Consider the following 27,982-nt stretch of genomic DNA (forward strand, 5'->3'; position numbering starts at 1 on the left):
GTACACCATTCCCTCATTTTTTTTTGTATGTCTCAAAACTATATCTAAATAACTTTGAAGTGTATATGAGAGCAAGCGATAATCTAAAATATTTTAAACATTTATGTATTTCTAACTGTAATAAACGTATATTATAGTACAAATATTTTCTCAAAATCGTGTTGGGTGCGGTCTCCTTGCGCGCTGGGTGCGCGATTGCCATGTGAACTTAAAAAAAAGCATTTGATTAGTTCCTAGCGTTTCCCATTGTAGCAGTTTTAAAATGCCACCCATTTTAGTCATTCTCTCTACAGCATTTGATGAGACACACCTCTACTGCTTAGAGAGCTTTTTAAAGAAAAAAAAATTGCTATGTACACATACCTTACACTACACACAACATGCAACCATCATCTTCATCAATATCCATGGTCTGTAAAGTAGCCTTCCACCTGTGATAGCCATATACCTAAAAGTTACATAACAAAAGTTTTCCCCACTACCAGAGCTAACTTGGTTGCATGTGCTGTCCACAGCACAATGTAATGTGGTATGGCCCAGAGGCAGTATCATGCACAGATAATGAACACACAGACACAGATAGATAGTGGAAGTGGGTACGGGCACGTGCACTCGCCACCTTTTTATTACCAGGTTCACATATCCAGTGATGTCTGTGCTAGATGCGTGTGGGGTGACTGTAAACCAGCCTTCAGGGAATGGTTGCTGCAAGCATCAACTACAACAGTAATCATTGGATCACACAAAGAGATTCAATAATAAAAAAGTCAATAGTTTGTGCTGCAGTAAGGTAGGGACAGTAGATGTGAAATAATACAGAAAAAATGATATCGTAAAAGAACCACAACTTGTCGTGTACTGAGACACAAGCAATAGGTCTGAAATAATACACAAAAAGATTGTATTATAAAGGGTCCAGCATTTCTAGTGCACTCAGATAGCCACATCAAAAGCATTCAGCATGTGCACAGCCAGCGATGATGCGTGCTACGGGCGGGCCATACTAGGAGCAAACAAGTTCTTCACGCAAGTATAATAAAAGGATATTGTGTATATTTCAATAGACGCTGTAGTTAGTTGCCTACCAGATTCTGTGATTGAACAATCACCACTCAATCTGAATTGTGAGCCCTGCTGACCACACTGTAGGCCAGAGGCAGTGGTCATTAACACCTCACAGCTACGTGCCGTTGGATTCGGAAGCACAGAGTTGGTTGCACCAGTTCGAAGGGGGTACACAGAAATAATCACAGACTTTAACTTCTGATATCCTCAATCATAGAATCAAGACCCCGTTTTACTGTTTGGACCTGCTGTACTGCGGTGTACTCCACGGAATGGTGTCAACCAAGCACAATAATCATGTGCAGCAGTTAGCTACGCCAGCACAGAGTCTGATGCACCTCAAGGGAGGGAGTTCTATGAAAACCAAGCAGCAGGTAATATCGGACATCTTCTATTGTGGGATCAAGACACCGTTCCACTGTTTGGACCTAGAGTTGGTTGCCCCTGGTCGAATGGAGTACCTTCATCTCCCTCTCAGATGCAGTTCTAACATCGTCCATTGTGGGATCATGACACTGTTCCACTGTTGGGACCTAGAGTTGGTTGCACCTGGTCAGAGGGGGTATACAGAAATCATCGCAGACTTTACTTCTGACATCCTCAATCATAGAATCAAGACCCCATTTCACTGTAGTCCAGCGAGTACAGTCAACCAAGCCCAATAATCCCGTACAGCAGTTAGCTACGGAAGGACAGAGTCTGATGCACCTCAACGAACTTTATATAATGAACCACACCTTTTGATGTCGCATATGATACAGGACTTCGTTGATGTTTTATACTTGAAAAGGGCAATTCCACTCAATGGTAGGAATTGGGACACACACTAACATAAGGCAACTAAAAGCAGCTGCCAAAGCTGCCACCAAATGAGAGCCCAAGAGGGTGCTAGACTACAACGTAGACCTATATATACTATTGGCATTCTTGGAAGCTGAGGACTGCACATAATGCTAAATATTTTGCCTGGGACTCTGAAGATATGTACACAGGGTCTGCAAGGGACCTAGAATTTTATTTCTCCAACCAAACATTACTGTGTGTTATAGGAGACCAAAGGGGAGGAAATCCACTGTATTCTGGAACTGGAGAGATTCAGAGGATTTACACAAAAAGAGTGTAAATCACAGACAGGCCAGAAAGAAAAGAGGGTGAGGTATTCCAAAAAGCATAAAAATATGGGTAGAGAAATTGTCATGTATTTAATGTCTTACAAAAATCAGTCTATGCTTTCTTATTAAACCATGGCAATTCTGATGAGAGCGCAGGCATCATTCATATTCTGTTCATATAGCTCCAAGTCCCCAGGAAACTATAGCTCTCATTATGAGTTGGTTGTATTCTACTCGGACCATAAGCCCAGGTGGTATTCTGCCGCCCACCATTCATTGTAAGTGGAAGGAGTCTCCAAGACTGACATTTTCCTGTTCCCAAATTTTAAGCTTCTTAATCCCAGGTCCTACAAACCTCAAATCTATGACCAGAGACACGTAACACTCTTTCACAGGGGGTGTCTGCATACTTCATGAAACAAGGGTATGTGCTGAGGGCAAAACCACAGCCTGGCCCTACCCCGACCCCTGCAACATCAAGTGAGGAGCATGCAATGACCCCCTAGGTCCAGTTCATCCTCTTCCTCCTTCTCCTCTGCTCCCTATCCCCAAAAGCAACAAGTCGGGGTACGACAACACACTTGCTATATTCAGAGCCACCTATGACTTCCCTGTATACCCCTCCCAACCAATCCTTCCCCAAGGACAAACAGCTGAGGGAAATGCCAAAACAGAGTCTGTGTGAAACCCTTCTTCCCCTCCACTCCCATGCCCAGAATAAGAACAGCCCCGAGACAGTGTCAGAGCCTGGGATGTGTGACCCTCTCCCGAACCCCTGCCCAAAGCACAACACGGGTGAGCAAACTGCACTCCACCTGGCTGTGTACTGGCATTCCTTGACCTCAGTCCCCCACCTCACCTCACATCACCACCTCTTTCTCTACTTTGAGGAGAAGGAAAATGTGAGCAGATATGCCCTCAAAACTAGAGAAATCCACATTAAAAAGGTGACTGTATTCCTCGGTTCATGTAGTTATTTCCAATTCTTGTGAGAAAATGTGAAAGAATTTGGTGCAGAGGATACTGGACTGAATCAGAAAATTCAAGCCCCTGGTATCCCCACAACAAATCCCTGCAAACGGATGATGAGACCAATCCTCAGTTCAGTCCTGGACGTTTTCACACCTAATAGTGTTATGGGCCCAATTTAGGCCCATGCAGTGAAGTGGCACATTTCTTACATTGTCCTATTTTTCAGAATAACATTTCTGCTGTGACCTTTTGCACATATTTCCATGCACGACAATCTTGGGTTAGTTTCTCCGGAACTACTTTGTTTGCATATCGAGCTTCGCACAATATTATCATGATGCTTCGAACATCATGTACAAGTCCTTTCTACATACTATGTACAAATGTCGTCGTATCTTCATCCACGGGGCAACACGGCTATCTACATAGCCATAACATCGCTAATCTATACGGACATCACAAGGCTGCTTTCTATTATAAATAAATAGCATTCCTAAAGATTAGTAGAGGGGGCACTTGAGCTGACACCGAGTGTCCCTAAATGCTGGGACTTCACCGGACTGATCTCCTTGAGGGGTATCCAGTTCATGATCAAGACGGGCTCCTACGTTCTCTCCCACCAGGTCATGGGGTAGGATCGTCCCTTGGGGGGATTCTTGGCTTAACACCAACACACACTCTAGGTACACTTAGGGTAGGGTTTGCATATTAGGAGTACGCCTGATTATTCCCTTGGTACATAAAACAAGAGGTCCAACTAACCCGTGGATTTAAAAGGAAAAACAACATAACTCAAGAAACCCCCATAATTGCTTTAATGGAACAAAAAGCAGCAAAAACTAGGTTATCAAAAACGGTTTATATTGTGAGTTAATCATACCTTTGCATTTTTCAAATGGTTGCTCCAAAGGGAAAAAAGGTTAATAAAGTGCTCGAGGTGGTGGTCGTGATAGGATGGGTGTGTGACAATAAAAAGCATTCCAATATTTACAATGGTAATAGCAACCTATCTAACAATATGCCCAAAGACTAACAAAACAACCCAAGTAATAAGATGCCACTAATGCCTGATGAATTCTCTGCTTCTGGGCTGAAGGGATAAGTACAAGTCAGAATGTAGGCGAAGTCGACATTTTGACTCCAAAGTCTGGAGCAAGGTAGTTCATTCCTTACAAAGGGGTCTTCATCAGGACCAATGGAGGAGCAACCTACGAGGGAGGTAAAATTCACATCAATAATGATACAGGGTGAAAAGGGGGGGAATCACATGACTAAAAGACTGTGGGACACACCAGGTACAGTATGGAACTGCAAAGAATAAAAAGGGAACGTCCGTTCTCAATGGGTTATCAAGTAGCAAGGCTTAGATTGGATGAGATCAATACTCACTGGTTGAGAATGTTCTCAACCGTTAGTGCAGGAAGGTCTTAGAATTACTTGGGCCACAGGGTATAAATCATCAAGAGTGCATATGCACTTCAAAACATCCCATGTCGTTCAGAATGAATCAGCGTATTTTTAGAGACAATGAGGGGGCGGGTCGTTAGACTACAAAGGACTAAAGCCTTTGTGCATAATAATGTCCAACGTAAAGGTACCATTTACGGTACTGAGGCGCATCAAAACAGGCAGAATTGTAGCTCAGAAAGAGGTAACGTCAGATATACTAAGGGTGAGGCCAGGTACTGATATTGAAATATACTGTGTTATAAATAGCCAGCTATGTAAATAATTGAAGGGATATAAATACATACTCCTGAGGACAGAAGTGTCATCTCCTTTAATAGAGAGCAACCAGCACTAGCAAGGAGAGGAGAAAAAACAAAGTTGTGTTTCTATGAAAAGGCATTGCGTGCTAATGATTGCGCCATAGGGTCGCAACGTGCTTTACCTTGTCAAAGTGAGTCAGTGAGCCCGAGTGTCTCACATCAGAATGAGCGCCAAGAAAGTAGAACTAATTATAACACCGCATTGACATGCACGCGGTGACTCAGTAGAAGGTAGAGCAGCCGCTAAATGCATTACTTCACCATGGATACAAGGATGATAGGACAAGCCGATGCCCCGCTCATCTTGTAAACGGGGAAGTCGCAGTGACTCAGCAGCACGCGGAGCAGCCTCTACATGCTTTGTATCGTCATGGATACAAGGGCGCCTAGACAGGACAATGCGGTACCAAAGAGGGTGGTAATGGACGGAGCATCTGAACCAATCAAACACTCACACCCAGTCAAAAGATCTGGGTTTAATCCATCACCGTTCTTTAGCCCACTCTGCCACCCCAGTTCAGACATGGCTATATGCAAATCAGTCTGACCCTGTGCCTCATGGGAACAGTCCAGCCCGAACTGCCAAGCCATGCCTTCCCTGGACCGGAAATAAGCTTCCGAGGGCCGGTTTCCGGCATTACAGCCGTCTCAGCCCGGCTTGCTTGAATCCAGTGGCAAAGTGAGCAAGGGACTCACGTCTGAGCATACCCTGCCACACTTACGGTGGCCAAAAGCGGTACAAAAGGGGGTGGTAATGGACGGAGCATCTGAACCAATCAAACACTCACACCCAGTCAAAAGATCTGGGTTTAATCCATCACCGTTCTTTAGCCCACTCTGCCACCCCAGTTCAGACATGGCTATATGCAAATCAGTCTGACCCTGTGCCTCATGGGAACAGTCCAGCCCGAACTGCCAAGCCATGCCTTCCCTGGACCGGAAACAAGCTTCCGAGGACCGGTTTCTGGCATTACAGCCGTCTTCAGCCCGGCTTGCTTGAATTCAGTGGCAAAGTGAGCAAGGACTCACGTCTGAGCATACCCTGCCACACTTATGGTGGCCAAAAGCGGTACAAAAGGGGGTGGTAATGGACGGAGCATCTGAACCAATCCAACACTCACACCCAGTCAAAAGATCTGGGTTTAATCCATCACAGTTCTTTAGCCCACTCTGCCACCCCAGTTCAGACATGGCTATATGCAAATCAGTCTGACCCTGTGCCTCATGGGAACAGTCCAGCCCGAACTGCCAAGCCATGCCTTCCCTGGACCGGAAACAAGCTTCCGAGGACTGGTTTCTGGCATTACAGCCGTCTTCAGCCCGGCTTGCTTGAATCCAGTGGCAAAGTGAGCAAGGGACTCACGTCTGAGCATACCCTGCCACACTTATGGTGGCCAAAATGTAAATGTAAATGTGTTTAGATTTATATAGCGCACTAATCACCCAGGGGTCTCAAGGCGCTTGCTTAGGGAACCCGTCCTGGTATTCCCCTGTTAGATACCCCGGCAGGGTATTCACAAGGTGAAAGCCAGGCATCCCGCCGCGAGGGGCCGTAGTGGAGATTAAGCAAGCTATTGCCCAGAGTCGCAGAGTGTGACCCCGTGAGTCGAGTAGGCACCGGAGCGAGAATTGTCAAGTCCGTGGAATTTTTGTGCCCGAGACCCGCCGAGGCGGGGAATCGAACCCTGGTCCATGGCTGATCTCAGCCTCCGGTCTTTAGCCCACTCTGCCACCCCAGTTCAGACATGGCTATATGCAAATCAGTCTGACCCTGTGCCTCATGGGAACAGTCCAGCCCGAACTGCCAAGCCATGCCTTCCCTGGACCGGAAACAAGCTTCCGAGGACTGGTTTCTGGCATTACAGCCGTCTTCAGCCCGGCTTGCTTGAATCCAGTGGCAAAGTGAGCAAGGGACTCACGTCTGAGCATACCCTGCCACACTTATGGTGGCCAAAATGTAAATGTAAATGTGTTTAGATTTATATAGCGCACTAATCACCCAGGGGTCTCAAGGCGCTTGCTTAGGGAACCCGTCCTGGTATTCCCCTGTTAGATACCCCGGCAGGGTATTCACAAGGTGAAAGCCAGGCATCCCGCCGCGAGGGGCCGTAGTGGAGATTAAGCAAGCTATTGCCCAGAGTCGCAGAGTGTGACCCCGTGAGTCGAGTAGGCACCGGAGCGAGAATTGTCAAGTCCGTGGAATTTGTGTGCCCGAGACCCGCCGAGGCGGGGAATCGAACCCTGGTCCACGGCTGATCTCAGCCTCCGGTCTTTAGCCCACTCTGCCACCCCAGTTCAGACATGGCTATATGCAAATCAGTCTGACCCTGTGCCTCATGGGAACAGTCCAGCCCGAACTGCCAAGCCATGCCTTCCATGGACCGGAAACAAGCTTCCGAGGACCATTTTCTGGCATTCCAGCCGTCTTCAGCCCGGCTTGCTTGAATCCAGTGGCAAAGTGAGCAAGGGACTCACGTCTGAGCATACCCTGCCACACTTATGGAGGCCAAAAGCAGTACAAAAGGGGGTGGTAATGGACGGAGCATCTGAACTAATCAAACACTCACACCCAGTCAAAAGATCTGGGTTTAATCCATCACCGTTCTTTAGCCCACTCTTCCACCCCAGTTCAGACATGGCTATATGCAAATCAGTCTGACTCAGACGTGAGTCCCTTGCTCACTTTGCCACTGGATTCAAGCAAGCCGGACTGAAGACGGCTCTAATGCCAGAAACTGGTCCTCGGAAGCTTGTTTCTGGTCCAGAGAAGGCATGGCTTGGCAGTTCGGGTCGAACTGTTCCCATGAGGCACAGGGTCAGACTATGGACTTCACCCTTGGTCGTCACCTACCCAGCCGGACTTTGGGCAGACCCTCCTTCGTCTCTCCATTCTATCTAACTCCTACCCCTTTACCCCACCCACTTACAATTCTAAACTCCATTTATTTTGTCTTCTACACTCGTAAAATGCTTTTCTAGTAACTGATGTAACGTGTAACTGAAGTAATTTTATAATTTCTGTGGAACCTTATGTAAAGCGCTCTGATACCTCCGGGTCTAGCAAGCGCTATATAAAACTTTTAAAATAAATAAATAAAATAAATAAGTATGTTCATTATATCTGCAAAGTTTCTGCCCCAAAGGCCTAGTGTAACCTTTTTGATGACAACCCACCTAATGCTGCTTATGGGGTGGTTTAGTGACTGGAAATGTTCCACTAGGGGAGCCCCTGAGAACCAACATCGGACCCTACTGCAATGTTGGAGGATGCGGCTCTTGACCTTCTGGCTAGTTTGGACAATATATAACAGGCCACATAGGCACACAATCCCATATATCACATTAGTGCTGTTGCAATTGGTGTGTTCCTTAAGTGTGATAGAGGTGTTGTGTTACAATATTTTAGTCTCAAATGGTAAGGTCACAGGCTTTACATTGGCCACATTTAAAGTGGCCCAGAGTGGGAGGTAAGTTCCACAGCGTTTGTATGGAGGGTTGTGCCGGGGGTTTCAAAAAGGATTGGACCGCATGATCTCTGTGGTTTTTTCCTTTTCTAAAAGAATGCATAGGTGGTTCAGTCATGCCTAGATCGTCCGAGATTAATTTCCAGTAATGGTTGACAATACGTCTAATATCATTGCTATATGGGTTGTACGTGGTACCACAAATCAGTCGCTCACTGGGGTTGTCATGACCGGATTTAACTTCCAACAGGAATTCTCTTGGATTATACCAAGCTCTTTTCCTAGCTTTCTTCAATAGAGATTTAGGATACCCTCTCTCTGTCTTGACAGGAGACCCTATGATTCCTTAAACTAATCCTGTCTAAGGGTACAATTTCAAATCCTAAGAAATTGGCTAAAAGGCAGATTATCCCTAAAACCCCTGGGATGGTGACTGCTGTAGCGTAGGAGGGTGTTCCTCTCAGTACCTTTTCTGTATAGTGTTGTGTAGAGCTGATTGTAGGCTGTTTTGATCGAGATATCCAGAAAGTTGATCGAGGAAGAACTATTTTCAATGGTAAATTGGACATCTGGGGATTTTTGGTTCAGCCAAATGTGCAAGGTCTCAAAACCAATGGCATTTGCAGTCGAAATTAAAAAAATGTCATCTATGTAACGTTTCCACAATGTTATATGCTCATTGAAGGGGTTAGTATCACAACATATGAATCTTTTTTCAAAATCATTGACGTACAAAATGGTCAAATTAGGAGCAAAGCTGGCACCCATCGCAACTCCTTTAGTTTGAAGAAAAAAATCCTCTTGAAACATAAAGAATTTCCTTATTATGGCTACTTCCAACAATTGTATTATAAATTCTGTGGGCACCTGTAAGGGCCGTGGTCTAGTATCTAATACATCGCATCCAGAGTAGGTTTCTGTGGGATGTTAGTGTAGAAGGATACAATATCCATGGTCACCAAAAGTTGCTGGGTGGAAGTGAAAGCTAATTCATCCACCAGTCAAATGTTTTCCATAGTGTCCCTAAAGTATGCTGTTGTAAAATGGAACCACAACCAGATACTATAGGGCGGCCGGGGGGTGATCAAGGTTTTTGTGGACTTTAGGCAACGTATAAATAGTAGGGGGTAAGGGCATGTTTCTTATTGAGGAAGTCATTTTGAAGGTCCATCAGATATCCTTGTCTCCAACCCAAGCCTGTAATGCCTTGAATCAGCTTACTAATTTCCTTGCTAGGGTCAGTTTTAAGCTTAGTAAAGCTCATTCCTGCTGTCAACTGTGACTCAATTTCAGATTTGTAGTCATGAGTATTCTGTATCACAATTGTGCCGTCTTGATGCTGTAAGGTTAAGGGGGCTTATGGTGGCCCTGTGAGCTAGCTGGTCTCTAGGCCAACATATCCTCTGAGGGTGACCTCTCCCAAAGTTTATGTTGTCCAACAAAAGCATAGGTCCTACGCATTAGTGGGAACTACACGACAATAGTTAATCGTGTCAACTGTCTTATTCGCTGGCATTTGAAAAAAATTGACTATTTGTATCAAAATGTAAGCCCACAACGGGACTGAAACGTCGTATCTCAAGGTCAGAAAGCGTAAGTCCACTTCATGAAAAATACAATTCTAAAATGTAAATTGCCTTTCAAATTCAGTAGAAAAAATATATTCCTGTAATCTGATCAACTTCTTACTAAAGAGACATTACAATATAATTAAACTGCATATTTGTCCATTTATCTAAACAAGATGCTCACCTGGATAACTAGTTCTGCCATTTTCCTGCTCTGCTCACTCAAGCAAATGTTGGTCAGTTGTCAGGTCCTCAAAATGAAGTAACTTTTATTTATTAATATGTTTCAAGGGCTACAAGATTCAGCAATGGCTACTGACATAAAGTTTTTCTATTTTTAGCACATGCACGGAGAAGACTGACTGCAGATGCCTGAAACAGTTCTTTCACAGTTCCGTGCCACACAAAGAGGACTGCTTCTGTGCCATGAGATAGTAGGAGAGGACTGTCTATTGCCCTTGGCTAATAACAACCATGAATATACCATTGGTTAACACTAGCCTGATCTTTTCTATGACAGTGCTAGCACACGTTTTTTGTTTCAAAGTTATGTGGACTTATATCTGCGAACAAGAATGGCTAGGTCCTTCTGATTTTCTTTGTGGTGTTTCATTTGGAATGTTTATATTGCATTTTGTGTGTTAAAAAATATTACTTCAAAAATCCATCCATATGATTGGGCATGCATGCGATTGATTGTATTGCCTACTCGCTCATAGCTTCAGCAGAGAGTCAAGGAAGTTATGTAACCCTCATTAATGGTTTCACTACTATTATCCACAGCAGAAGCAGGTAGTTATAGGTGTTATAGGTGCTTCTTACAACATACAGGGTATGCAATTCTCTTTATCTAGCCATCCCTCAAGATCAGATTATATGCTTTCGAGTGATCCCAAATGCAGTGGCTAGGGCTGTGTCTGGATCATCAATTTTTTCATCCTACCTATTTGTTGTATGCTTTGCACTGGCTCCAAGTGGAGTTGGGAATAAGGTTTAAAGTGGTTTGCCTACGCCACAGAACACTGCTTGGACCAGTGCATCTCTTTAGGTCTTACCTACATACCACTTTTAGCTGCCTGTTCTCAAAAGACCTCTTCTGGACCACATCAGAAATGTACTGTGAGCTTAGAACCAACCCATTGGGTGGTTTTCTCATTCCTCTCATTGGCTTGCTTCACATTAAATGGTCCTTTCCCTCTTCTTGAGTATGGTCATCCCCTAGAACATTCCTTCTTTACAATCCTTTTGAATGGACGACTTGTATCCTTCCACTGCTTACATTCAGGGAACTACTTTTTCTTTCAGCACTCTGTCCGAGTAGGTGTGTTTTTTTTCTCTCTGCCTCATTTGTTTCTTCTCCTCGCATACAACCTTTTCTCGCCCCATAAGCTGAATGTTGCTCCCTCGACCCCAAGCTCAAACATTGCTTCTCCACACTGTTACGTCTACGTTACGTCTATTTATTGTGCGCGCAGCGACTCCAGCCAAGGAGCGTCCCGGCGCAAAGACAAGGTAGCTCGTAACACAACGGGATGTAAAAAAAGGCAAATAAACAGCTAAAACAGGAGCAGGGACAAAGACAACTAAAACAGGAAGGTTTTTATCGCCTTCCGGAAAGTCAGAAGGTCCTCAAGCAAGCGGATTTCAACAGGCAAGGAGTTCCATGCTGACGCAGCCAGTACCCGAAACGAGCGGCCTCCCATGCGGCTAAGCCTGAATCTGGGAACCACCGCAAGGGCCAAACCTTGGGAGCGGAGGCAACGGGCAGGAACATAGAAAGACAGACAATTCGACAGGATTTCCGGGCCTGTACCTCTCAAGATTTTAAAAGCGAGGCACAGGACTTTAAAAAGAATACGCTTCCTAACCGGAAGCCAGTGTAGGGAGCGAAGGACACCTGTCACTGAGCAAAATCTTGGTAAGCCGACGATCGCCCTCACCGCAGCATTCTGAACCCGTTGTAATCGGGTTAGTTCAGCCTGATTGGCCCCAGCCAGGAGAGAGCTGGCATAATCCAGGCGAGAGATGATAGTGGCCTGGATCACCAGCTGCCTGGTCGGGGCGTCAAAGAACTTGAGAACAGGTCTCAAGCCCCTCAGAAGACCGAAACAGCAGGCCGCAGTTCTTTTCGTATGGCCTATAAAAGAGAGGCCCGCATCCAGCCATATCCCCAGATTTTTCACTTCCGATACCGGGATCGGAGTGGGACCCAACTCTGGAGGCCACCAGTGGTCACCCCACAGCTCCACTCCCTTCCCGACGACCAACACCTCTGTTTTAGTGGCGTTTAGCTGAAGGCAGTTGCCTGTCAGCCAACTAGCCACCGCCTTCAGTCCGGACTGAAACCTGGGGGCCTCAATTTCCGCATCCCCGCTGAGCGTAACCGCCAGCTGAGTGTCGTCGGCATACGAGACCAGGGTAAGGCCCCACTGCCTGGCGACATCAGCCAGCGGCCTCACGTAAAGATTGAACAACGTGGGACTCAGCGAGGACCCTTGCGGAACCCCCATGGCCAGTGGATGGTAACTGGACTTGAAGGGAGGGATGGCAACACAGAAGGAGCGGTCGTCTAAGAAGGAGCGGAACCATTGCAATACCACACCGCCAATGCCGGTCTCCTCGAGCCGACGCAGGAGGATGCTGTGGTCTACCGTATCAAAGGCGGCGCTGAGATCTAACAGAATAAGCGCCGCCGTTTGACCAGCATCCAACCTTGCCCGGAGATGTTCCACCATCACAAGTAACGCAGTTTCCGTACTGTGCCCAGCACGGAATCCGTTTTGTGTGGGGTCGAGGGCATTGGTCCGAGTCAGATGTTCAGACAGGGCCAAATTGACGTGGGCTTCAGTGATCTTGGCTGGCCAGGGTAGCAGCGAGATGGGGCGATAGCTTTCAGGCTTAGAGGGGTCCAGGGTAGGCTTTTTAATAATCGGGGATACCACGGCTTGTTTCCACTGGCTTTGTTCTTTTGTTTTTTCCACTTACCTCCCTCACCTTGCTTCAAGTTTGTCTTCTATTCCCACCTACTACGCATTTCTCCCCACCTCTTACGGTCCTTAAATTATTATTATTATTATTTTTTGTTTCTGGGGGGCCTGGAGCTCCCACTTGCTGCTGGGCAGCACAATGTTGTATAAAGTGCTTTTGCATACTAGGAGGCCCTTCCCATAGATAAGAGAAGGCATTTTTCTTGAGAGGAAAGAACATTGGAAGCTGGCGATGAGCTGCATGGCGTAATTTTAGAAGAAATACCATTCCACCTTGGTGGCCCATACTGTTCTGCCAGATGATATTGAGATAGAAAGATCAGAGTTTAGGGAAATTAATCTGGATGCTGAGGTACAACTATATTCAAGTTAATATTCTGGATAAAGGCCATCTTGCTTGATGAACATGTTCCACTCTCGGTTTCATTCGAAGAGAGCAAATCAATTGAAAACATTACTTCTATTTTTCAAGGACAATGGTAAAGCAACGTTTGAAAATGATACGGAATTGAGAAAAATAAAAGTTACAGAGCAACATGTGAACAAAGAGAGATTTCATTTCACAAAGAAAAATAAGGACTTGTCCCCATTGGTCTGCAAAATGAATTGAATATTGCAATATTGGTCTGGGAGGTACCATCCTACTATAAACATATTAATCAATCAAGTGCTAAGAATTTGGTAGGAAGGGTAACAGTAGACATGGTGACTCAAAACAGACATTTACACCTAGGTATATTAACAATAATCAATTCTGGATGCCATTACTCAACTCTAGAAAAAAATTTCGACCTTATGAGTCCGCTTAACAATTGTTAGAGAATGCATGGACAACGTTTGGTAATTCCACTATAAGTCCCTAAGACCTTAAACATTTTGTAAGGCTAAGGGACTGACGTTTAATGAGAAAATAAAGTAAACTAAAAATCAGTCAGAGGGATTTGGGATTTGATCTACGTGAGTGTGGGTGAGCTTCCCTGATGTCAAACTCTTAAATAACTAGGTAATTCACAATACTATTACAAAAGATGGTAGATATTATGATTAGACAGAATTATATCACCATGTAGCATGGATGAACAGCTAAAACGTGTTAAACTATACGTCGAAATTTAGACTCTGGAAAATATACCAGTTAATAAAATTGAGGAATATGTACAAGTAGCATTTTTTTACATTTCAAAGCACATTCCTCAAATTCTTGACCAGATTTTGGGATGTAATGCCACTAATATGAGTACAAATATGTCCCAAAATGGCAGTGATATGCCAAAATGTCATCCTAGCACTATTCCTCCTGAAGGAGAGACTGTGTAGGCTGAAACAACAACTTAAAACAATTTTTTACATAGCAGATATTCCTGTTTTTTCACAAAGTACCAGGGATCTCATTCCAGAGATTCAGTTAAGGTGCAGTAAAAATACTATAAACGTTCTTTCATTATAAAATGTGTATTTCCATAAAACACGCAAAAAACACCGGATACCTCTCCTGGCCCTCAGGAGACTCCTGATGCCAGGTACAAAGCCTACATGTACACACCCCCTACAGGTATTGATAGCCTGCAAATGCATGATGCGCATACACCGTATGTCAAGGGGTCAGCCCCTCTACTCCCCACTGCTTCCATTGGTAGGATTCCCTCAACGGGAGAAATATTACACCTCTAACGCCCTTCGGATATGGACTGAGCATGAGGTGACAAAGGTTGAGTCCCTGTTCGAGGATGGGCAGCTGAAAACATATGCTCAAATGAGAGACGGCTACGATCTCCCCCCGGGACAATTCCTGGTACATAGACGATTAGTAGATAGCAACCATCAGTGCTGGGATCTCACTGAGAGAGAACCACCGACACACCCAGTGCTGCACACAATTCTACGTATGGGCGCAGGGAGGCACTTAGTCACCTGGCACCACAAAGCGATCCGGGAACTGATCACAACCCCTTTACAAGCCCTACGCTAGAAATTAGAGGACGAGATAGGATGGGTGCTCCATGACAAAGAGTGGGAAAAGGCACTAGAGTACCCAAAAAAGGTTTCTAGGAATGCACACTTCAAAAACATTCAATTCAATATTTTACATCGTGCATACCTCACCGGCTCCACTAATTTTACCCCGATACACATTTCGCATGTCCCAGATGCCAAACACCCAAGGCAAATTTTAAACACATGTTCTGGGACTGTCCCACAGTTCAGCAGTATTAGGATAGGATACATCAGACCCTAAGGGCAACAGTCAACCTCATAAACATTTCAACATGGGAGGCATGCGCCCTAGGTGTCTTCCGCAGGCAGAAGACAGGAAAGGTGCAATACAGGTTTGCATCCCTAGCTATGATTTCAGAAAAATGTGGAATAGCCATGTATTGGAGGACCCCGGCAGGACCCCCAGAAGCAGCCTGGATATGCACCATTAAATAGTGGGGGGAAGCAGAGGAAGACACACTGAGAGAAGAGGAGGTGAAAGGGATACGTAAACATCCCATCTCCATGGAATGGGCACAACTCCTGTTCCAATTTGTTCAAGAGGCAACACTAGAGAACTTACCCACGGCCACACAATCCCAAACTCCATCCCTGTCCCCCATGGCACAAGCAAACAACAACATGTAATGACCATGTGATGGGCAGGGCCGACTATGTGCTAGGTTCCCATCGGACTAACACCCCAGTCCATGTTGGTAGAAGCAACCCCCCCCCCCCCCCGGCCCCCTCTGCCCCCTCGCTACCGACACCACAGCTCCTTAACAGGCAAACCACAATCAGCCACAAAATAGGCAACTGCCACGATACAATCCGTAAGCTCCCCGACCCCCCACCCTTCCCCCCCATTTCCCCCCTCAGTTAACTGTGCCACGTTTTCCCCCGACGCCCACACAGTCGGCTTATCCCTATTGGAAACACACTCATGGACAATATAAAAGGAGGTGTACGGGGATAGAGCTGGGGACTGAATATCAACCCACGCCTAATGTAAACCCACATATGCAGACACCAGGCATCCTACCGTTGCCAGTAATAGTTCACCTGAAGTGTAATTTCCATTTCATTTAGCTGTTTCTTATACATGATATGAAATATAGGATGGGATGGTTGTTCCATGATGCAATGATACCATTCAACTGCCTGCATTCACCTGTCATCATGTATTAATAATGATGAGTAACTATGTACCATGAAAAGTAAAACTCCCAATAAAAAAATGTAAACAAAAAAAAAATCGGTCATTAGGATTCACATTAAAAAAAACAGTAGGAAAAATAAGCATCACAAATCTGGAAATGGGAGAAAATGAGACACCTGATATTTTGTGCAGGTAATTAGTTTTTTAAGTCTATTGTACTGTACTTAATATATTTACCCAATATAAATTCATCAACTTACTCAAATTGACTACTATCTCCACTGGTATCAGTGACCCTAAATCTTTGTAGCATGTCCTCTACGAACATTCCAAAGATCAAATGTTTTTCTGTGCCTGTTTCCATATTCTAAGTGCCTTTAAATGGTGGAGAATGTTCATATTCCTCATATTCCTCAGTAAGAGACTCTAAGCCAGATGTACGACTGTGTCATTTAGTGACTTGCAAATTGTGCTCAATTGCGTGTCGCAATTTACGAGTCGCTAAATGCCATGTACAACAGTGTCTGAGACACTGTTAGTGATTCCTAATGGGGTCGCAATTTGCAGGCCTCATGCATAATAATGAGGCACTCCATTAGGAATGGCTAGCCCTCTCAGGTATGGTGGCCTGCTGGGCTCAGCAGACCTCCATGTCTGGGACTGCTTTTAAATAAAGCAGGTTTTTTAAAATGCAGCCCATCTTCCTTAAAGGAAAACAAGATGCATTAAAAAAAAAAGAAATGTTTTCGTTTAATTTTTTAAGGGCAGGTAGTGGTCCCAGAGACCCCTTCCCTCTTGCGAGTGTTTTGCGACTGCAGGTTCGGTCGTAAAATATTCTTACATAGGGTAGCGAGTCGCTATTAGGAAGGGGCACCCTTGGAGCGACCCTTCCGAATAGCGAGTCATAAATCCTATTTAGCGAGTCGCAAATAAATTGTAACTCGCTATTTGGGTTTGCACATGGCACAGTGATATTTTTGCATGTGCAAACGGGTCGCAAACCCGTTTGGGCATGCAAAAATGGGTCGTACATCTGGCCCTCAGTTATTTTTGTGTGGTGCTAGGCACATAGGCCAAAAGGAAAAAAAGTATCCCTCAGTTTCAACATTCCCAGGGCAGAAGGGGCAGAGCTTTGACGAGGGTCTTGGGGAACCCCATGAATGTTTAATTGATCACAATGGTAAGGTTCTAAATAGAAATGTGATCATTGGATACTTTGCCAAATATGACTTTACATTAAGCAAACATGTATGAACTTTTCAGAACCCTTGTCACTGCAGATAGAACTCTATCAGACTACCCATCCATAGATTAGTGTGAATATGCGATTCATACTAATTCTTAAAAAACGATTTGAGAAGTACAGCAATCACCCCTGTAATTTGGTCTGTGTGCACCCATATGTTTTCCATCTCAGTGGTCAGTAATGTTCTATGACATACTTAACCCTTATCAGATTACAGCTTCCCTCTGTCCTTAGCACCACCTAAGTGTTTTTCTATCACCGTTTAACACAAGGGGCCAGAGGTATCAAGGGTTTTACCGGTCGCAAACGGGCCAATTTGCAGAATTGGCCCATTTGCGAATGGTAAAAAGTCTTTTGGATGTATCAACCCAAAAGGCATTTGCAAATAGGTAATTACAAAAATTGTGATTACCTATTTTGCGAATGCAGTTAGGGAATCACAATTAGCGATTCCCTAAATGCAATACAAGACGCATTCTCAGAATGCGACTTTGCATTAAGGAATCGCAAATTACCACCATCTTCCAGTTGGTGGTAATTTGCAAATCCTTAGAAAAATGTACAAAATTGAATTTTTCTAAGTGCATTATGGCGCACACACATGCCCTTAGGGCATGTGTGTGCGCCACATGTGCACACTTATCTTTTTGGGGGTACATCAAGGGGGCCTTTTGTCCCCCTGGCATCCTTGCAATTGCATTTGCAATTTGCGATTACCTATTTAGTAATCGCAAATTGTGAATGCCTTCCCTTCATTCCTATGGGTCTCTAGGCCTAAAGGAATGAATGGGAAGGAATTCCCTAATAGCGAATCGCAATTTGCGATTCGCTATTAGGGAATATGTGGGAATATTTTTTTTCTTTGTGGGAAAATTTTTGCTAAACCTCCATACATTGCATTTTACAATTCCAAAGTAGCAAATCCGTAAAATTTGCTATTTTAGAATCGCAAAATGCAATGTTGATACATCTGGCCCTTGGTGTCCCCATAATCTTATCCAGTATAGCAGCAGTTTCAACCGCACATCCAATTTGACGATGATGAACCTTAATTCTTGACGAAGAGGCACATGCTGTGTGCTTTTTGGTAAGGGTAAGATAATTGGTTAATAGTTGGGGAGGATGTGAGTTCTTCCCAAGTAATAAGTCTGAAAAGTAAACTTGGACTCAACCTCTGGTACCTATAGCACAGAGCAGACAGACTCAACTTAAAGAAAAGAGTGTAAAGTATTCTGGAGTACCAAACCATTTAAAAATTAAAGGAACAACACAACAAAAATCCCACTGTCAATTTCTAAAAATAGAGAAATATTTAATAAGAAAAATGACACCAAATCAACTACAATTCAAAAAGGGGAGCTAAAGATATCATTATGTAAACATTTAGGGCAAAACCCCAAGAAATAATTAAATTTTCAATCAGAAGTCACTGTGCATTTGGCTGGGACCTAGGCACAATTTCACACCAGCTGCGATGGAATGGAGGTTGGATACCCCAAGCAGGATGTCACATTCAAAGATTTTACTGTCACATTTGGTCTCTGAAAGGGAAGTCAAAACCACCCTGCGGGCAAGGCTGCAGCCTGCATTCAGAGAAGTTCATTTGAGCTCCCATAGACATTGGATAAGGTCCCATTGAAGGGGTTGGTAAGTGGGAAAAGCTCAGAGCAGGAGAAATTCAAATTTCACAGCCACCAAAGTTCTCTCTTAGATAGCTTTCTTGCCTTTGTCGGGACAAAATTTCTGCCTTTGGACTTAGTCTTTTTTATGGTGCTCATAATCCTCCAGGGGCAAGCCTTAAATTGTATCTGACAAAGGCCTCTCTAAATTCGGACACCTTTTCCGTAAGGTCCCGCTGATGGTCCAGAAATTTTGGAATTCCAAATATTTTTCAAATCCCAACTTTTCAGACTTTCTGGAGAGGCTCCTCGTGGCCACTTCTAAGATGCCCAGGATTTCAGGGACATCATTTAGGGGCCAGCTTTCATTCTGGTGGAGGACCCCAGCAGGGCCTATTCCAGCTTCAGTGGTTACTGGTTATTATTATTATTATTATTATGAAACTTATAATGCGCTCGGCTTACCCAGGGGCATCCCGGCGCAACAGACCACAGAAACGAAGAAGACTCAGCTAACACTACCGAGGAAACAGATGAGTCTTAAGCAGCTTCCTAAATGGTAGGATCTGGGATTCTGAGCGGATCTTAAGGGGCAGAGAGTTCCAAAGGGAGGCTACCTGCACAGAGAAACGCCTGCCCCCCGACCGGGCTCTTCTTACTCTCGCTGACTGCATAAGATGTTTTTGCTCCGAGCGCAACAGACGCGAGGGTTTGTAGGGACGGGCCATGTTTGCAAGAATGGGAGGGCCTTTACCATGTAAAATTTTATGAGCCGTACAAAGCGCCTTAAATTTCACCCGCTCCTTCACGGGGAGCCAGTGGAGCGCTTTAAGGGCCGGAGCAGCAGACTGCCTTCTAGGAACATCCATAAGGACTCGCGCAGCTGCATTTTGCACCTGTTGGAGGATTTTAAGGGTAGCTTCCGGAGCACCGAGGAATAACGCATTCCCATAATCGAGCCTGGATAGAATTAGGCCACGAATCAACAACTTCCTTGATGGAGCAGGAAGCAGAGGTAACACCTTACGGGCTGATCTCAACAAGCCAAAACAGACCCCTGCGGTCTTCTTGGCATGAGTCCGAAAGGACAGATCGTCATCCAACCATATTCCCAAGGATTTGATCTCCTTCTTGGGGGATGGTGGGTCGCCAAGAGACCGGGGCCAGCAGCTCGCAATGATGGAAGGATTGGAGTTGCCCAGGAGCATCAGCTCGGTCTTACCTCCATTGAGCTTTAAATCAGAGATGGACATCCATCGATAAACATTGGCGAGGCAGTCATGTAATACCTCCGGGTGTGACGCCAATTGCGTGAGGCCCACCACCAGCTGAGTATCATCAGCATAGCTGATGATCTTCACCCCCGAAGGGGCGACCACTCTTTCAAGTGGAGTCATATAAATATTAAATAAGGTAGGGCTCAGCGATGAGCCCTGCGGGACTCCACATTGAAGAGGGATTGGGGCAGATTGCTCTGACCCTTCCCAGACCTGGTAAAAACGATCCGCAAGAAAGGAGCCCAGCCATTTCAAAGCTGTCCCCGAGACACCTGCCTCTGACAGCCGTTAACTGGTTAACTGATCACTTTAGGAAAAAGTCTTCTTGCATCTTGTTTTATCCCTTTATTCTCCCTGATATAACCCTTTGAATAGCTTCACAGTTCTGGGTATAAGTGGAACAGGTCCTGCCGTTCAGGTTTCCACACAGCAGGTTCAGTCCTCTTCTGTAGGTCCAGATGGTTTCTGATGATATTTGGTTGAGCTGTTACTTTTGTAGCCAGTGGTTTGATGTCACTGTTTCATGTTCCCTAGCCAGTGAGAAAAAAAGTTCACAGGGACAACCCTTCCCACATTTGCAGCACACCCTGTTTACCTTCCTGCACACTCTCCCAAAATACATTACGTTGAGTAGGATCCAACATGGCACCCTTGTGCCCTTGGAGGCTGCTGATGTACCAGCCAGTGTGTATTTAGGGAAATTGGACAGTTCCTACTCTTCACTTACATAAAACTTGCCCTGGGAACAAAAGTTGTCTTTCTCAGATCTCCCTTTACAATTAATTATGAATGGGCAGGTCTCATTCAAATCAAAGCTCATTAAGGGGAATCCACGATGGGCCAGCTGCAGGCAGGTTAACATAAATTAGACTACTTGAGGTTGAGGCAGGCAAAGCTTAACTTTTTAAATGTCAAAAATCCTAAATATTGGTTAAAAATCACTCTTCCCAGTTAGATTTTTAATAAACATTAAAAGTAGTGGATTAATTCATTTGGTAGCTTGCCCCCCAAAAAATATAGAGTTATGATTTTATTCTGAACTTTAATTTTTCTCAAAGGTCAGTTATAGCTATCTGTCTATCTATCTATCTATCTATCTATCTATCTATCTATCTATCTATCTATCTATCTATCTATCTATCTATCTATCTATCTATATATATATATATATCTTTCTCTCTGTATATATATATATATTTCTTAAAACAAATACTTATCTTACTTATACTTTCCTGAATATTAAAGGCATGAGTGGTAAAGGAATGTGTTGTTGAAAAAAAGAGTGGTTAAGGCATGTGTGATGTTTGCATGTGTTGTAATGTCGTACAACGGCCTCTGCTGGCACATGGCAACATTACATATCTGTATTTTTCACTTTTAAATATTAGGCACTCTACCTTGTGGCTACAAGGCTGCCCATTGGTAAAGTCCACATTTGTAAAGCGCACAATCACCCGTAAGGGTCTCTAGGCGCTGGGGGGCCGTCGGGAAGATTAAGCGAGCTATTGCCCAGAGTCACATGGTGCTGGGCTAACCTGCCGCCGGAGCCGGGGATCGAACCGTGGTCCCCAGATTCCAGCGTCAGTCGCCCTGGCCGCGGCGCCACACCTCTCCCACAATTGGTGACTTATCTAATATTAAAAAGGATAGTTCTATCCTGTCTTAAAGAATTATTTTAACAGTTTCACTTGCAGTTTTAAAAGCTGCACCAGTCATGCGACTCGTGTAGGCCTGAAGCCGTGTTTTTCTTTTTCAGCCTATTGGATTGCACAACACGTGCCGCAGTGCACAGGTAACATTTACCTCTGCCATGACATTGGTGTATTTTCCCACAATATCTACTTAGGCCTTAGTGGAAATCTAAATATGCCAATTAAAATGGCCTTTTGTTCAACTTTACAAACGGGGGAGAGATATGGAACTTCAGAGTTTTCATGCAACTAGTTTACTTACAACAGCCAATCCCGTGATGCCACCTCTCCGGAGGGCGGGGATACAACCTGCAAATTGAAGTTACCATCATGGAATGTTCGGACTTAGAGCAATGAGATGGAAATAGAGTGCATTTATTAATATTAAGAGCTGCATTTTTCAGGAAAAGGGCTGAGAGTTCAAGCTTTATGCAGGTTAACAACTAACATAGCACTCAGACTACACCGAGCGGCGTAAGAAGATGGCGTTCACGCGGTTTGGCAATCTGAGTAAAAGTTGATCTAAACTGCTCAGCCTATACAACTGGCACTTATTCTGTAGACAGACAACAAACAGCTTAAGTTCCTTTTTGAAGACAAGCTATTAATATTGTATATGTATAATACAGGCCCCAGGTGTAATATAGGATCCTCCATGTTGGCACTGCTGGATGATACTCTCCCTAAACTTGACGAAAAGAATAAAAGGAAACTCACAAAAGGTATCAGTGGTCAAGGTAGCTCCTATGGAAGAAGAGGATGAGCTCTGGAGTGTTTTCCAACTATTTCACCTGTGGGATGATACTCTTTCGGAGCTGAACGGCAGATGGCGATGTTGACACTTGCTAAGGGTGTGTATGACTTTAATGACGGGCTCAAATCCCTCACAAACAACCTGTAATTCAGGGAAGTGTAGTAACTCCATTGATTACATTACTTTAAGGTTCAAATGGGATACTGTAGAAGACATGGAAGTGATAAAACGCATAGAAATCTATCATAAGCCTGTGATCCTGATTTTTTTCTTTACCTTTCTCTTAACTGGAATGTTTAACCAGGAAAGAGAGCCACCTGGGAATAAGTCAGAAACAGCAAAGAATAGGACCAAATGGACCAACGTCCTTCAGAGAAATATATTGCTAGAACTATATAGCAACAACCTTCCTCTTCTGAAACTCTTATTTGAGGCTAACATTTATTTCACTATGCATAATGAGACATCTGAAGTGAGTCTTCCTTTAGGGCCTGATTTAAAGTTTTGCAGGTAGGGCACTATGTCTCAAATGCCACACAGTATCCTGTCTGCTACACTCTTGGTCTCTCCACCTCATTTATAGATGGGCAGACCATAAGGTTTTTGCCAACCGAGCACCCATTGGCTCAGGTGATAGAAAGATTCCTCTGATGGCCTACCAGAGTAGGAGCAGTCGTAAAAAGAGCAGAGAATCACCCGCTCTATTTAAGGTGGAGTGTGTAATGTCCTTCTTTCCATTCCTCACTGCCAGGAAGGACGTAGCAGTGAGGGACAGAAAAAACAATAATGATCCCCACACTCTGGGAGAAAACTGCCAGGGTGTGGGGGGGTCATAAGTTTTCGATGTTTCTCAAAAACAAATTCCCGCTTTGGAAGCTTGCTTTAACCCCTTTGCCGCGGTGGTAATGCCACCACGGCACTGGGAGGGTGGGGGGTGAGTGCAGCGCCGCCATGCTTGTGACGGGACCACGCCGTTATGAGTCACGTGCGAGCTGTGCTCATGACAGCGTGGGTCCGTCACGACTATGCCCACTCACTAATTCGCACGCACAGGCGGGGAATCAGTGCCGCATGGGCGGAGCGGCCGCAGCATCACAGAACCACGCCGTCATGAGCACACGCCGCCCGTGGCTCATGACTGCGTGGTTCCGTCATAAGCAGGGAAGTGGTTAAAAAAAAGTAAACGTTTTGTTGACAACCGGCAAAACATTTTGTACCTTCAAGACAACCATTGTGATGGCAGATCCGTTCAAGCTACAGAGATAACTGCAGGGCCAGTGGTCATCTCAAAATTTGTCAGACAGTATTCTATCAGGATAGGGGAGGTCCTGAAATATGGAGGTCCATTTGTCAAAATTAAATAGGCCCTTAATGTTAAAGTTTTGCATGGGACAGTAGGGGATGTGAGGTACACATACATGGTACGAATTAGAGTGTTGAGCCAAGAAAAAATACTATTGAACTCAATAAAATACGTGGTGAATGGAACATATCAGCTTGCAGTCAAGAGCACACAAAAACAAGTTAAAAGGATAAAAAAACAGACTGGGTCCAGAAACAATAGCCTACCTTTTTGGAAGCTGCTAAATTAAAAGGTGCGCATAACGTTGGTACCTGGTTGGGCACAGTGATTATGGAAAGACTAAACACGTCTCCAAATGGTAGAGTGTAACTGTATGTGCTAAGTGCTAAATTACAAGGAACATCACATCCGGAACCAATGCCTTGTTAGTGATAGCGTGGTTAGGATCAGTTATGTGCTCAAAATCTGGAAACCAATCGCCTGTTGGATTTTTCTTAGTGATTTTTTTGGTCTGGTCTTTACTTTTGTGCAGACAGGCATGGTGTCCTCTATGATCAAGCGGTTCACCATGCCCCCAAGCTGGTTGACCAAATGATAAAACTGATCACTTAGAATAATTGATGGTTATCCAGATGTTGAGCACATAACTGATCCTAACCACGCTATCACTAACAAGGCATTGGTTCCGGATGTGATGTTCCTTGTAATTTAGCACTTAGCACATACAGTTACACTCTACCATTTGGAGACGTGTTTAGTCTTTCCATTTAGATAAGGCTTGTTAGACCCCCGGTTCGGTGTGTTGGTGTATAAGTGACTATTTGGGGATGTGAACTCGGGCTGGTCTTAAACCTATCTCTTAGTGTTTTTGTGTGGGCACAGTGGTTAACAAGAAATTGCCACCTCAGATTCTCACATTAATGAGGGCATCTCGATCACACATTACTCAGCATTTTATGCTGGTGAAACACCACTATCACCCATTTGTGCAAAAAAAACATGAACTATCACATGCGCATGGCCCACTGGCTTAGGTTACCCTTGATGAAACCGTTTTGGTTATTCTAACCTTCTCTGATGGCCGCTGACAGTCTATTTGATCACTATGTGAGACACTACTCCCTGTTCGTCTGTGCATAGCAGAGGCATCCATGTAGGATAACCTGACATGGGACAACAAGGACTCTTTCCTTGGGACTTTCCTCAGGGCTGCAGCTAGCATTTGAGTACCTGTCCTATCCGAATTATGCCAGGGTGGTGGCGCATATTTCAGTCAGATGGAAGATAGCATGGGCGCCATTGAATGAAGCTCCAGGCTTGGGTGGAAATATTAATTCCGTCAATAGAATCGGAGGAGTTTTGTAATTCCATGTCACTCTTGTAACATGGAATTACGTATTAAATCTGCAGCTGATTCAGCGGAATTAATCTGCCGTAATTGTGTTACTAAAGAGGGTTTAAGAACCATTGCAAATTATAGTTCAGTTTGCAGTGGTTTTTAAACATTGAGGGGCAGCTCCCTCTTGCGCCCTTGTTTAGAAACCACAGCAGTGCATACATCTCAGCTTCCTTACATACTCTGCACCCTTACACATTCTGCATTAATGACTTGAATCCAGGCATGGCTTGGTCAAAGCTATACTTGATACATCACCTCCTATTGATAAGGCTGGCTTTCATTCTTTTCACAGACTCGAGGAGTTCTGTGCTCCCTTCATCCCAGGCTATGCTTCCAACATTAGACTACTGACCAATATATTTAGGGGGGATATGCCTTTTTTCTGGGATCAAGACAGTCAGACTCCATTTGCTTGTCTAAAGAATCAGCTAGTGATTTCAAAAACATTAATACTTACATCCCTAGATTGCCATTGTTTAACTGTTGACAGCAGCGATTTTGGGCTTGAGCGGTTTTCATGGAGGTAAATGTTGATAAAAACTTTACTGTAAGTCATGCCTCGCATTGCTGAGAGAGAACATTCTGAATTATATGTAGGAAAGAAAATGTGTGATTCAGACTGATCACAAGTCTTTAGTATATATAATCAGTGGTAAGAGTGTGAAGGATTGTACCGATATGAATTCCAGGCTGTTAGGCCTGGCATCTGTGGCGAGTTTTTCCCCTGTCTGTTTTGCTTCTAACCTCCTGTTTTTGAATGTGCCCTGCATTTCACTTTTGCTGTTTTTAGAAATCTGGACACTTTACCACTGCTAATCAGTGCTAAAGTACACCTACTCCCTGTGTAAATTGTGATTCATTGGTTATCCATGACTGGCATATTTGATTAACGGCTAAGTCCCTAGTAAAGTGCAGGGTGTGTGCCCAGGGCCTGTAAAACAAATCCTACGAGCGGGCCTGGAGGACTGATTTTGCCACCTACATGAGTAGCTCCTCAACCATGTCTCAGACCTGTCACTGCAGTGTCTGTAAGTGTAGTTTTAAACTGCTGCGTCGACCTAGCAAGTGCATCCACTTGCCGGGCCCAACACTTCCCTTTTTCTACATGTAAGGCACCCCTAAGATAGGCCCAATATAGCCACATGGGCAGGGTGCAGTGTATGTGAAAGGTAGGACATGTGCTGCTGCGTTTTACATGCCCTGCTAGTGAAATACTACCAAGTTTGTTCTTCACTAGTGCAAGGAATATATCCCCCATAGGTTATCATTAGAGTTGCCTTGTAACATCTTACAAAAGTAACTTTCAATTGGGAAAAGATAGAGATTTCGCGTTTGGGGTCGCTGAACTCACAATTAAAAAATACATCTTTTAGGGTAGTTGGATCTAAAATTCTGTGTTTAAAATGACACTTTGAGAAAGTGGGCATTTTTTTGCTTTACCATTGTGTGCTTTTGCCTGCTTGTGGAATACACATCTGGTTTAGACTGACAGCTGGGCTGTTTGAGCATCCACTCTGGACATTCACACAAAGGGAGCTGAGGTAGGCACTGAATATCCTGATTGCACATCACCAGGCTGATGGGTCTTCCTGAGCTAGAGTGGTGGGAGGAGTTGTCACTGACACCTGAATAGGGCTAGGCCTTTCCTCACACAAAGCTGTCTCCACCCCCTGTAGTATGTCTGGAGCCAGGTCAGGGAAAGGCATAGTCTTGGGCATTACAAAGACTTTCTTTTGAAGTGTGCCTACTTCAAATGCAGAAACTGGCATAAGTACTGGAGCTATGACACCATAACTTCAGAACACTTCTGGGCTAAGCAGAGATTCTATCAAGAAGAAGTGCTGGAGAAGCTGTAGGAGGGGAACTGCCAATCTGCTTGTTGCTTGTTGTGCTGGCCTACTGCTTGCTGCTTTTCTCATGGAAAGTGAAATGACTGGACTTTGTTTTCAGCATCTTGCTTGCTAAGGTTCTCCAAGTACTTGTGTGTGCTTTCCTCCTGTTAATAAGTCTCAAGGTCGTCAAAGGCTTCACCTGGAGCAGCTGAAGTCCTCTGCTGGGAGTTCTGACCTGCAAAGTGGTGCCAATTCCAGTTCTGGGCCCTTGGAAGTGACTTTGCTGCAAAGAACTGAAGAACCTCCGCAGATCAACCTTCAGTGCCTTTTTTTCCCGTTGCAGCAACGCTGTGCAGTTGAAAAAACAAAATATTACCTCAGTGCGGCCGGGGAATCGGGGGATCACCATGTCTCCGAGTCCTGAACACTGTGTTTCCGATGCCCAAGACACCCACTCTGACTTCAACGCAGGCTCTGCTGTGCGGGTGAAGAAATCGATGCATTTGTGCTCGTGGCTGGGAGAATCAACGCAGCACCTGTTTTGGTGCTGTTGCCGCATCTATCTCTGAGTGTCCGGATTTTCCACACATTGCACCTGTGCACCAAGTTCTCCATCGGCATTGCCCAGCAGTAAAGAACCGAAGCCACATGTCTAGAAACTGACGCATCACCTCCCCTCACAGTAAGGAACCTATGCACCACCTACCCTCACAGTAAGGAACCAACGCATCACCTCTCCTACGTTGCAGTAAGGAAATGGCACATCACCTCCCCTTGGAGTAAGGAGCCAA

Source organism: Lissotriton helveticus, chromosome 3_1 (genome assembly GCF_964261635.1).
Source record: "Lissotriton helveticus chromosome 3_1, aLisHel1.1, whole genome shotgun sequence".
Classification (NCBI taxonomy): domain Eukaryota; kingdom Metazoa; phylum Chordata; class Amphibia; order Caudata; family Salamandridae; genus Lissotriton; species Lissotriton helveticus.